The following is an 11051-nucleotide window of genomic DNA, read 5'->3' as shown; positions in this document are numbered from 1 at the left end:
AAATAGAGTTTTCCCATTTCTTTGGTTTCACAGGAAATGTAGAAAGTGATTAATATTAAACAGATATCTATTAGCCTTCAAAATCGAACAGACGGTACAAAACAACTGTTTATATTTAATCATGTCTCTGCTCTTCTAGCAGGCCCTGGTGTCAAGAGTTCTGCCAGATAAGAACAAGATGCAATATTGTATAGAGTGACTAACAGACAGCAGAGCGGCGGTACCTGATTTACTACCACCTCCTCCAAGTCTCCTCCGCCCCAGGACAGCGCCAACCGCCACCACCTCCCGCCAGAGACTGAGCACCGCGGGGGGAGGGGCCTTGGCAGTCGCTGGCCCCGCCCCTGAGCCCCGGCCCCGCCTCTGTGCCTCGCTGCATCCAATCAGGGCCGCCAAGCTGGGGCTGCTTCCCACGTAATCCTGTCCGCGGCTTCTCAGAGCCCCATCAACTGCCCATCTAAATGCTTCAAACTTCAAGCCCCGCCCCGAATTCTCAAATCCCCCTCCTCTAGTTTCTGAAGCTCCACCCCTGCACCCTTCACCTCTCACCCCTGCCTCTGGGGACTTGCAATGGTCTAGCCCTCCCTCCAATTCCCATGCTGGGCCACGTGCATCTAACCTCCGCAGCTACACAAGGAGGGTCTGTGTTTGACCCCCTTTCACAGATGAGGATACAGAAGTTCCAGGACCCCTCCCTTCCTTTCCTAGCCTAAAAGGCTCATCTTTGGTTAAGAAACTGGGCTGACCAGGCCTGAAAGTCAGGGCACCCAGGTGTGGGTTCCGGTTCCAGTCAGATGGTGTGACTGAGCAATTCTGTGCCCAAATTTCCTAATCTTTAGCATGAGCTTTAGCATCTGGAACTTGGCCTATCAATAGTCAGAGTCCCTTTCAGCTCCAAAATAACCTAGATTTGGGGATGCCGACTTCTCAACAGCAACAGTGGAAGCCAGAGGCAGCAGTATATCTTTTTTTTTTTGAGGAAGATTAGCTCTGAGCTAACATCTGCTGCCAATCCTCCTCTTTTTGCTGAAGAAGACTGGCCCTGAGCTAACATCGGTGCCCATCTTTCTCTACTTTATACGTGGGACGCCTACCACAGCATGGTGTGCCAAGCGGTGCCATGTCCGCACCCGGGATCCTAATCAGTGAACCCCGGGCCACTGAAGCGGAACCTGGTAACTTAACTGCTGTGCCACTGGGCTGGCCCCAACAGCAGAATATCTTTAAAGGGTTGAAGTAACAACCCAGAATTTGGCCTCTAGGAAATATATCTTTCAAGAATGATGATAAAATTAAAATATTACAAATAATACAGAGTTAACCACCACTAGACCTCACTAAATGAACCTCAAAAGGATGCACTTCAGCAAGAATGAAAATGATCCCAGAAGACAACTTAATGTGCAACAAAGAATGGTGAGCAAACAATGGGACACATGTATGTGAATGCAAATGAACACCTACAAATATTTATCACAATACTATCTAATTTGTAATATTAAGAAAAAATGGGAGTGGACTTGCACTCCAACCATGGAGTGACAGGGACCAGGTTTACCTTTGCTGCCTTCAAAGAATAAAAAACTGGAAAAATAAATAAAATCACCTTTGAAAACAGGCAAAGCAGCAGAAGAAGCCCTGAGAGAAGACAGAGGTGAGTCCTGTGATTGCCCTAGTGTCCTGCCTGCAGAGACTTTTCAGGCCACAGCACAGGAAAGGGAAACCATACAGCCTCTTGAATTAAAAAGACAGAGTTGAGAACTGAGGAAAGCCAAAGTGGCTAAAATTCCAAGAAATTATTCAGCTGATAGAATTCATAGAAAAGGTTGTTAAATAAGCTATTACAAACAGGACTTCTATTTTCAAGCAAATAGAAGATGCTGCAAAACGTGCAAGGAAGCCTCCTGAAAGGAGAGGAGTGGTGGGAGGGTGCTAGTGAAACTCTCTGGAAGGTTAGTCCATTGGCTGCCCCAGCTGCCTGTGAGTGCTGTAAAATCTACTGCTGTCACAGGAAATTATGTGACACTTGGTGTTGTCCGCAGCCACAAAGGGCAAGGAATGACAGGTACCACCAAGGCTACTTGGTTGTTTAAGCAATCAGAGATTATTGATAAAGGCGAACAGAACAAGGAGCGGGGAAGCAAACAACAAACCGGTACTTACAACATCCACACCACAATCAGCCGGGGAAGTCCCAATAGTCTGTATGGCGGGTGGGAGTGCTGATTGTCTGGGTCTGAGGCAAAGCATCCTTTCCTCAGTGAGACTCCCAATTGTTCTATGCCTGCGACTCCCTTTTATCCTAAGGTTTCTCTAGCCTCTGACTCAGGAGATTAGACATTTGGATACTTTGAGTTATTTCTTCTTGTTCCCATGGACGGGGTGCTTCTATCTTTTTTGTTCCCACAGATGGGATATTTCTAGAGTCCAGTCAGGTGCCTGTTGGGGTGGCCAGCCCAGACAAGGAATATGACACAGGACATATTCTTTGTAACTTGTGCCTTAGAGTCAGGGCCAAAGTGGCCATCTTTGGCCCCAAGCCCAGAAACATTCCTTCAGGCCCAGTGTCCTTGGAAGGTGCGGAGGTCAATGAACACTTTGCACCTGGTACCCTGCAAGCCACTGGCTGTAGCTCACCATCAGAGTAACAATGGAAAAGTGAGAGACACAATGGAATACTACTCAGCCATATGAAATGATGAAATCCAGCCATTTGTGAAAACATGGATGGACCTTGAGGGTATTACGCTAAGTGAAATAAGTCAGAGGGAGAAAGACAAATACCGTATGATCTCACTCATAAGTAGAAGATAAAAATAACAACAAACACATAGAAACAGCGTTTGGATTGGTGGTTACCAGAGGGGTAGGGGAGACGAAAGGGGTGATTAGGCACATGTGTATAGTGATGTATGGTAATTAATCTTTGAGTGGTGAACATGATGTAATCTACACAGAAATCAAAATATATAACAACGTACACCTGAAATTTATATAAGCTTATAAACCAATGTTACCACAATTTTAAAAAGTGATTATCTTATACCACTTTTAGGAAGATGACTTAAGTTTCTTTTACGATTATCAGAGGCATTTACAAGAAATAACCTAAGGGGGCTGGCCCCGTGGCCGAGTGGTTAAGTTCGCACGCTCCGCTGCAGGCAGCCCAGTGTTTCGTTGGTTCGAATCCTGGGTGCGGACATGGCACTGCTCATCCAACCACACTGAGGCAGCATCCCACATGCCACAACTAGGACCCACAAGAAATAATATACAACTATGTACCGGGGGGCTTTGGGGAGAAAAAGGAAAAAAATAAAATCTTAAAAAAAAAAAAGAAAGAACCTAAGTTTTGTTTATGTTCATGAAATAAACTAGTTTTGCTTAAAATAAAAAAAAAAAGAATGGAAAAGTGTTTCAGAACCAGGAAGAAAAGCCCCTTCTTCCTGCAGCCTCTCTCTGATCCCACCTACTGAAAAGCTTAACATTGACCCAGCAGTCAACAGAGAAATGTTTACAGGGCTCAGCTCCAATATCACAAAGCAGGTCAAAGGATTTGGAGTTGTGGGCAAATAAATTGATAACTGGTACAAGGAGTGTCCAAAACATCTAAATCTTATGATTTCCACCTCTGACAGGGAAATTCAACTTGAGAGTTCACCAATGAAAACAGAGATCTCTATTAGCATCAATAAAAGGACAATGCAAATATAGCTGACCAATAAGAGCCCAACCCCCTTCAGATTTTACCAGTAAAATGTCACATTTCCATTCTTCTGTTTTTCCAAACTTAATTTCTAGACTTATAAATACCATAACTGTGAAATTTTAGTAAAATATATATTGTCTAGTCCAAACTACCCAGGCATTCTTTCATTATATGCACAGAATTGCTTATTTATAAGTATGTATACACATACTTAACTTTATCAGTTACCGAAGAAATACAAATTGAAGCAACAATTAAGAAAGCATTTTCACCCATCAAGTTGACAAAAATAATTAGCATCCAATACAAGAGAGAGTTCAGGAAAAGAGGGTGAAATTCAAGCCTGATGGCAAAAGCAAGAAATGTAGGTCATTGTTTTCTTTTTACATCTTGGTACAGTTTTCAAGATTAGAATAAATAAGTGTTACCTTTGTGATTTTGGAAGAATTTTATAAAAGTAAAATTTTAAATTATGCAAGAAAAGAACTCTCAAAGTTCAAAAACAAACAATCCAATTAGAAAACATGCATAAGACACAAAGAGACATTTAACCAAGGATATACACATGGTAAATAAACACACAAAAAGAAGTTCAGTATCATCAGCCATGAGAAAAATGCAAAGTAAAACCACAATATCACTACATGCTTATTAGAATGGCTAAAATAAAAAACAGCGACAACACCAAATGCTGGCAAGAATGACGAGAAACTGGATCACTCACAGGTTGCTAGTGGCAATGTCAAATAGTACAGCCATTAGTATTACCATAAGTTTGGCAGTTTCTGAAAAATTAACCATGCAACTACTGTGTGACCCAGTAATTAAACTCTTTGGGTGTTTCCTCCAGAGAAATGCAAACTTATGTTCACATAAAAATCTGTCCATGAATATTTACAACAGCTTTATTTGTAATAGCCAAATTCCAGAAACAACTCAGATTCCTTCAAAGAGTAAACTAACTGTGGCCCATCCATATCATGGAATGCTACTCAGCTATATATTCAAAAAAACTATTTGATACACACAACCACCTGATGAGTATCCTGAGAATCATGCTGAGTGAAAAAAAAGAGGCAATCCCGAAAGATTGCATTCTGTAGAATTCCATTTATGTAACGTTCTTGAAATGACAAAAGTATAGAAATGGTGAACAGATTAGTTGTTGCCAATATTAAAGAGGAAGTGGGGGCAGAAGGGAAGTGGGTGTGGCTATAAAAGGGCAAAATGTGTGATCCTTGTATGATGGAAGTGTTCAGGATCTTGACTGGATCACTGTCAATACCTGGGTTGTGATATTTTATTATGGGGTTTGCAAGATGTTACCATTGGGGGAAATCAGATAAATGGTACATGGGATTTCTCTATATGAATTCTAACAACTGTATAATTTCTTGGAATTCTAGCCACTTTGGCTTTCCTGAGTTCTCAACTCTATCTTTTTCAATACAAGGAGACTGGTTTTCCCTTTCCTGTGCTGTGGGCTGAAAAGTCTCTACAGGCAGGACACTAGGGCAATCACAGGACTCACCTCTTTTCTCCTCTCAGGGCTTCTCCTGCTGCTTTGCCTGTTGTTGAATGTTGTTTTATTTACTTTTTCCAGTTTTTAATTCTAGGAAGGCAGCAAAGATGTTATTCCATCATGGTTGGAGGGGAAGTCCATTTCTATTTTTTTAAAAACTACCAGTTAGGTAGTATTTTTTTTTGTAGTTTTTTTGTTTGTTTTTGTTTTTGCTTTTTTTCTTGAGGAAGATTAGCCCTGAGCTAACATCTGCTGCCAATCCTCCTCTTTTTTGCTGAGGAAGACTGGCCCTGAGCTAACATCCACGCCCATCATCCTCTACTTTATATGTGGGATGCCTACCACAGCATGGCTTTGCCAAGAGGTGCCATGTCCGCACCCAGGATCTGAACCAGCGAACCCTGGGCTGCCGAAGCAGAATGTGCAAACTTAACCGCTGCACCACCAGGCCAGCGCCCCAATTAAGTAGTATTATGATAATTAATATTTTTAAGAAGTGTTTGTTTGCCTTCACATACATTTTTCCCACTGTTTGCTCACCATTCTTTGTTGCACATTAGGTGGTCCTTCTGGGATGATTTTCATTCTCCCTGAAATGCATTCTTTTGAGATTTACTTAATGAGGTCTCTTAGTGTGAACTCTTGTTTTTATTTATAAATATTTTCATTTTATCATGATTCTTAAAAGATACATTTCCTGCATGCCAAATTCTGGATTTTTAACCTCAATCCTTTATAAGTATTATTCTGCTGCCTCTGGCTTCCATTGTTGCTGTTGAGAAGTCTGCTGTTTTTCAAATTGCCATAATTTTGTAGGTGTTCTCTTGTCTCTGTAGGTGCTTTTTATTTTGTCTTTTGCATTCTTAGGTTGTTGTGGCTTTTTAAAAATAATGCGTTTAAGCGTGGACTTTTTTTGTTTATTTAATTTATTCCACCCAGGATATATTGTGCTTCCTGGATTTGTGGGTTCATATTTTTCTTCAATTCTGGAAATTTTGCATCCATTATCTCTTTAGATACTACCTTTTCGCCATTCTTTGTATTTTTTCCTTTTGACCCTCCAGTGAGAGCCATGTTAGACCTTTTCATTCTATTCTCTCTTTTTTTTTTTTTTGCTGGTCCCCCCCAGTTTTATTGAGGTATAATTGACAATTAAAATTGTATATATTTAAGGTATACAACTTGGTGGTTTGATGTACACGTACATAGTGAAATAGTTACCAGAATCAAGCTAATTAATGTGTCCATTCTATATACTAGCCCTCTGTTGAACATGTGGTTTACAAATAGTTTCTCCTAGTATTTACCTCATCTTTTCATCCTCTTAATGGGGACTTTCACAGAGCAAAGGTCTTTACTTTTAATGGATTCCAATATTTCTGTTTTTCCTTTTATTGATCATGCTTTTGATATCAGGTCTAAGAATTCTGCCAGCCCCAGAGTCTAAAGACTTTCTCCTATGGTTCTTCCTAAAAGTTTTATAGTTTAACTCCATGATCTATTTTGAGTTAATCTTTACATAAGGTGTGAAACTTTGGTCAAGGTTCATTTTTTTTAATCTTTGCTCCTTAATATTTCATTCCTTCTGATTGCTTGTGTTTATATTGCTCTTCTTTTCCTAGGTTCCTGAAGTGAGAGTTTACTAGATTATTGATTTGAGACTTTTCTTCTTTTCTAATGTATTCATTTAGTGTTATAAAGTTCCCCCTCAGCACGCCTTTAGCTGTGTCCCACAAAATTTGGTATGTTGTGTTTTCATTCAGTTTAATGTAGTTTTTTATTTCCCTTGGGCCTTCCTCTTTGACCCATGACTTATTTAGAAGAGTATTGTTTGGTTTCTAAGTGTTTGGAGATTTTTTTTTTTTAAAGATTTTATTTTTTTCTTTTTCTCCCCAAAGCCCCCCGGTACATAGTTGTGTACTCTTCGTTGTGGGTTCTTCTAGTTGTGGCATGTGGGACGCTGCCTCAGCGTGGTCTGATGAGCAGTGCCATGTCCGCGCCCAGGATTCGAACTAATGAAACACTGGGCCGCCTGCAGCGGAGCGCGTGAACCTAACCACTCGGCCACGGGGCCAGCCCCTAAGTGTTTGGAGATTTTCCTGTTATCTTTCTGTTATTGATTTTTAGTTTGATTCCATTGTGGCCAGGAAACATACTCTGTATGATTCCAAGTCTTTTAAATGTGTTGAAGTTCATTTTATGACCATGAACATGGTCTATCTTGCTATATGCTCCATGAACATTTGAAATGAATGTGTTTTCTGCTGCTGTTGGGTCAAATGTTCTATAAATGTCAATTAGATCCTCTTGATTGATGGTACCGATGAGTTCTATATTCTTGCTGACTTTCTGTCTAGTTACTCTATAATTGTGAATTCTTCTGTTTCTTCTTTAACTTCTATCAGTTTTTGTTTCACATATTTTGCAGCTTTTTTGTTTGGTGCATACTCATTTAGGATTGCTATGTCTTCCTGGTGGATTGACTTTTTTTTTATCATTATATAATAGCACTCTCTGATAATTTTCTGAGCTCTTAAGTGTACTTTATCTGATATTAACATAGCCTCTCCTTTTTTTTAAAAAAAAATGCTTCTGTGATATATCTTTTTTCATCCTTTTAACTTTCAACCTACCTATATTGTTATATTTTAAGTTTCCTATAGACAGTATATAGTAGTATGTTTTCTAATGCACTATTCCAAGCTCTTTCAATGGGTATTTAGACCTATTACATTTAATGTAATTAGTTATGTTAGAGCTTAAGTTTTCCATTTTATCTTTGTGTTTTCTGCTTGTTCTGTTTTTAATTTCTCTGTTATTTCCCCCCAGATTTCTGGTGGGTTACTTGAACAGATTTGAGAATTCCATTTTGATTTATTTATAGTGTTTTTGAGTGTATCTCCTTGTGTAGCTTCTTTTTTAGTGGATGACCTAGGCATGACCTTATGTAAACATCACTTATCACAGCCTATTGGTGTCATCATGTTACCTTTCAAGTGAAGTGAAATGTAGAAACCTTACCTCCTTTTACACTCCTTTACCCTCTCCATGAACAATATAACTATATTGAATATTTCCTCTATACACATGTGGAACCATATCAGTGTTGTTAAGTTTTGCTTCAACCATAAAACAGAATTTAGAAAATTCAAGAGCAAAAGGAAAGTCTATTGTATTTACCCATATTTTTGTTTATCATGTTCTTTCTTCCTTCCTCATATTCCAGGATTCCTTCTTTTGTCATTTTCCTTTTGTGTAGAGAATTTTGTTTTGCTGTCTTTTTAGGGCAGATGTGCTGGTGAAAAATTGTCTTAGTTGTCCTTAAAGTGTCTTGATTTCTCCTTCATTCCTTAAGGATATTTTCTTTGGATATAGGATTCTGGTTGACAGTTATTTCAGCACTAAAAAGTGTTGTGACATGTTTTTACTGGTCTCTATGGTTCTGATAAGAAATCTACTGTCATTCAAGTTGTTTTTCCACCATAGGTAAGGTGTTGTTTTTATTGCTACTTTCAAGATTTTTTGTGTGTTTTTTATTTTCAGAAGTTTGATTATGGTGTGTCTTGGTGTGGATTTACTTATCCTATTTGGGGTTTTCTCACCTTCTTGAGTTTGCAGGTTTATGTCCTTTTTATCAAGTTTAGGACATTTTCAGCTATTATTACTGTGAGTACATTTTCAGCCCCTCCCTTTTCTCTTCCCTTCCAAGACACTGCAGATAAGAATGTTAGATCTTTTATTATAGTCTCTCAGTTCCAGAATTTCTGTTATTTTTCTTCAGTTTGTTTTCTCTCTGTTGTCCAGATTGAGTATTCTCTATTGTTCTGTATTCAAGTTCATTGATTTTCCCCCTTCCCTATCTCCTCCATTCTGCTGTTGAGCCCATCCATTGAGTTTCTAAATGTGGTGATTGCATTTTTCAGTTCTAAAATTTCCATTGGGTTCTTCTTTCTATCTTCTTCTTCTTCTTTTTTTTTTTTTTTGAGGAAGATTAGCCCTGAGGTAACATCTGCTGCCAATCCTCCTCTTTTTACTGAGGAAGACTGGCCCTGAGCTAACATCCAGGCCCACCTTTCTCTACTTTCTATGTGGGACACCTGCCACAGCATGGCTTGTGAAGCGGTGCCATGTCTGCACCCAGGATCCAAACCAGTGAACCCTGGGCTGCCAAAGTGGAAGTGTGAAGTTAACCACTGCACCACCAGGCTGGCCCCTATATCTTCTATTTCTTTACTGAGACTTTCTGTTTTTTTCTTTGTTTCAAGTTTGTTTCTCTGTGCTCACTAAAGCATTTTTATGATGGCTGCTTTAAAATCCTTGTGAGATAATTCTAACATCTTTATCATTTCAGTTTGGGCATCTATTGACTGTCTTTTTTTCATTTAACAGTTTTTAGTATACCCATAAAGTTGAGTAAGCATCACCACAATCTTTTTTTTTTTTTTGAGGAATATTAGCCCTGAGCTAACTCCTGCCAATCCTCCTCTTTTTTGCTGAGGAAGACTGGCCCTGAGCTAACATCCATGCTCATCTTCCTCTACTTTATATATGGGATGCCTACCACAGCATGGCTTTTGCCAAGCAGTGCCATGTCCACACCCGGGATCTGAACCAGTGAACCCTGGGCCGCCGAGAAGTGGAATGTGCGAACTTAATTGCTGCACCACGGGGCTGGCCCACCACAATCTAATTTTAGAACTTTTTCAACACCCAATGAAGAAACCCCATACACATTATAATCATTCTCTTTTCCTGCTCCTCCTATCTAACTCTAGCCCCAGACAACCACTAATTTTCTTTCTGACTCTATGGATTTGCCTGTTCTCTACATTTCACATAAATGGAATCATAGATCATGAAATCTTTCATGATTGGCTTCTTTCACTTAGGACATTTCCAGGGCTTATCCATGTTGTAGCACATATCAGTACTTCATTCTTCTTTTTTTTTTTTTTTTTGAGGAAGATTATCCCTGAGCTAATATCTGCTGCCAATCCTCCTCTTTTTGCTGAGGAAGCCTGGCCCCGAGCTAACATCCATGCCCATCTTTCTCTCCTTTATATGTGGGATGCCTGCCACAGCATGGCTTGCCAAGCAGTGCCATGTCTGCACCCGGGATCTGAACTGGCGAACCCCGGGCCACTGCAGTGGAACGTGTGCACTTAACCGCTATCCACTGGGACGGCCCCAAAAAGAAAAAATAATAATGATAACCTTACTGTTGGTGCACCAGGTTCGTTTTTGCCTGCCACCTGTAAAGCCAAACACCAAGAGGACGAGATGGCAGCAAAGAGAGGGTTTTAATCACAATGCATCCATGTGAGGAAGTGAGAGAATGAGTCTTAAAGCTGCTTCCCCAAAAAATGGGAACTCAAGGATATTTATGGGGTAGGAGGCAAGGTGGTCTAATATGTGGAGAGGTGATTGGAGGTGCGGAGAGGTGAGGCAATTGATGATCTGTGCAAGCGTAGTCAGGCTTCATGCCTCTTCACAGGATGCATGTTCACAAAATGGCAGTGTTAGCATGATCTGAGGGTGGAGTTTTTAGCCTCTTGGTGTCAAAAGGTCACTTGTCAGACATCTGCCTGGGCCCAGTTGATGGGCTGGTGGTCTCAACCAGCCTGAAGGAGACAAAGGGTTCTAATTCCTGAAAAATAGTTCAAATATCCATTACCATAGTGACGCAGGCTCCAGGGACATGTTATCTATAGGAACCTAGTGGGAGTCAGACAGCATATTGCCTAAACAGCACAGTTAACAATGTTAAATGTTAAAGTTAACAAGTAAAAGCTAAAATCAGTGTTTGCAAAAAGGAAAAAA

This window comes from Equus quagga, chromosome 13, assembly GCF_021613505.1.
Source record: "Equus quagga isolate Etosha38 chromosome 13, UCLA_HA_Equagga_1.0, whole genome shotgun sequence".
NCBI lineage: Eukaryota > Metazoa > Chordata > Mammalia > Perissodactyla > Equidae > Equus > Equus quagga.
The sequence above is the reverse complement of the archived record's forward strand: the minus strand, read 5'-3'. Positions refer to the sequence as shown.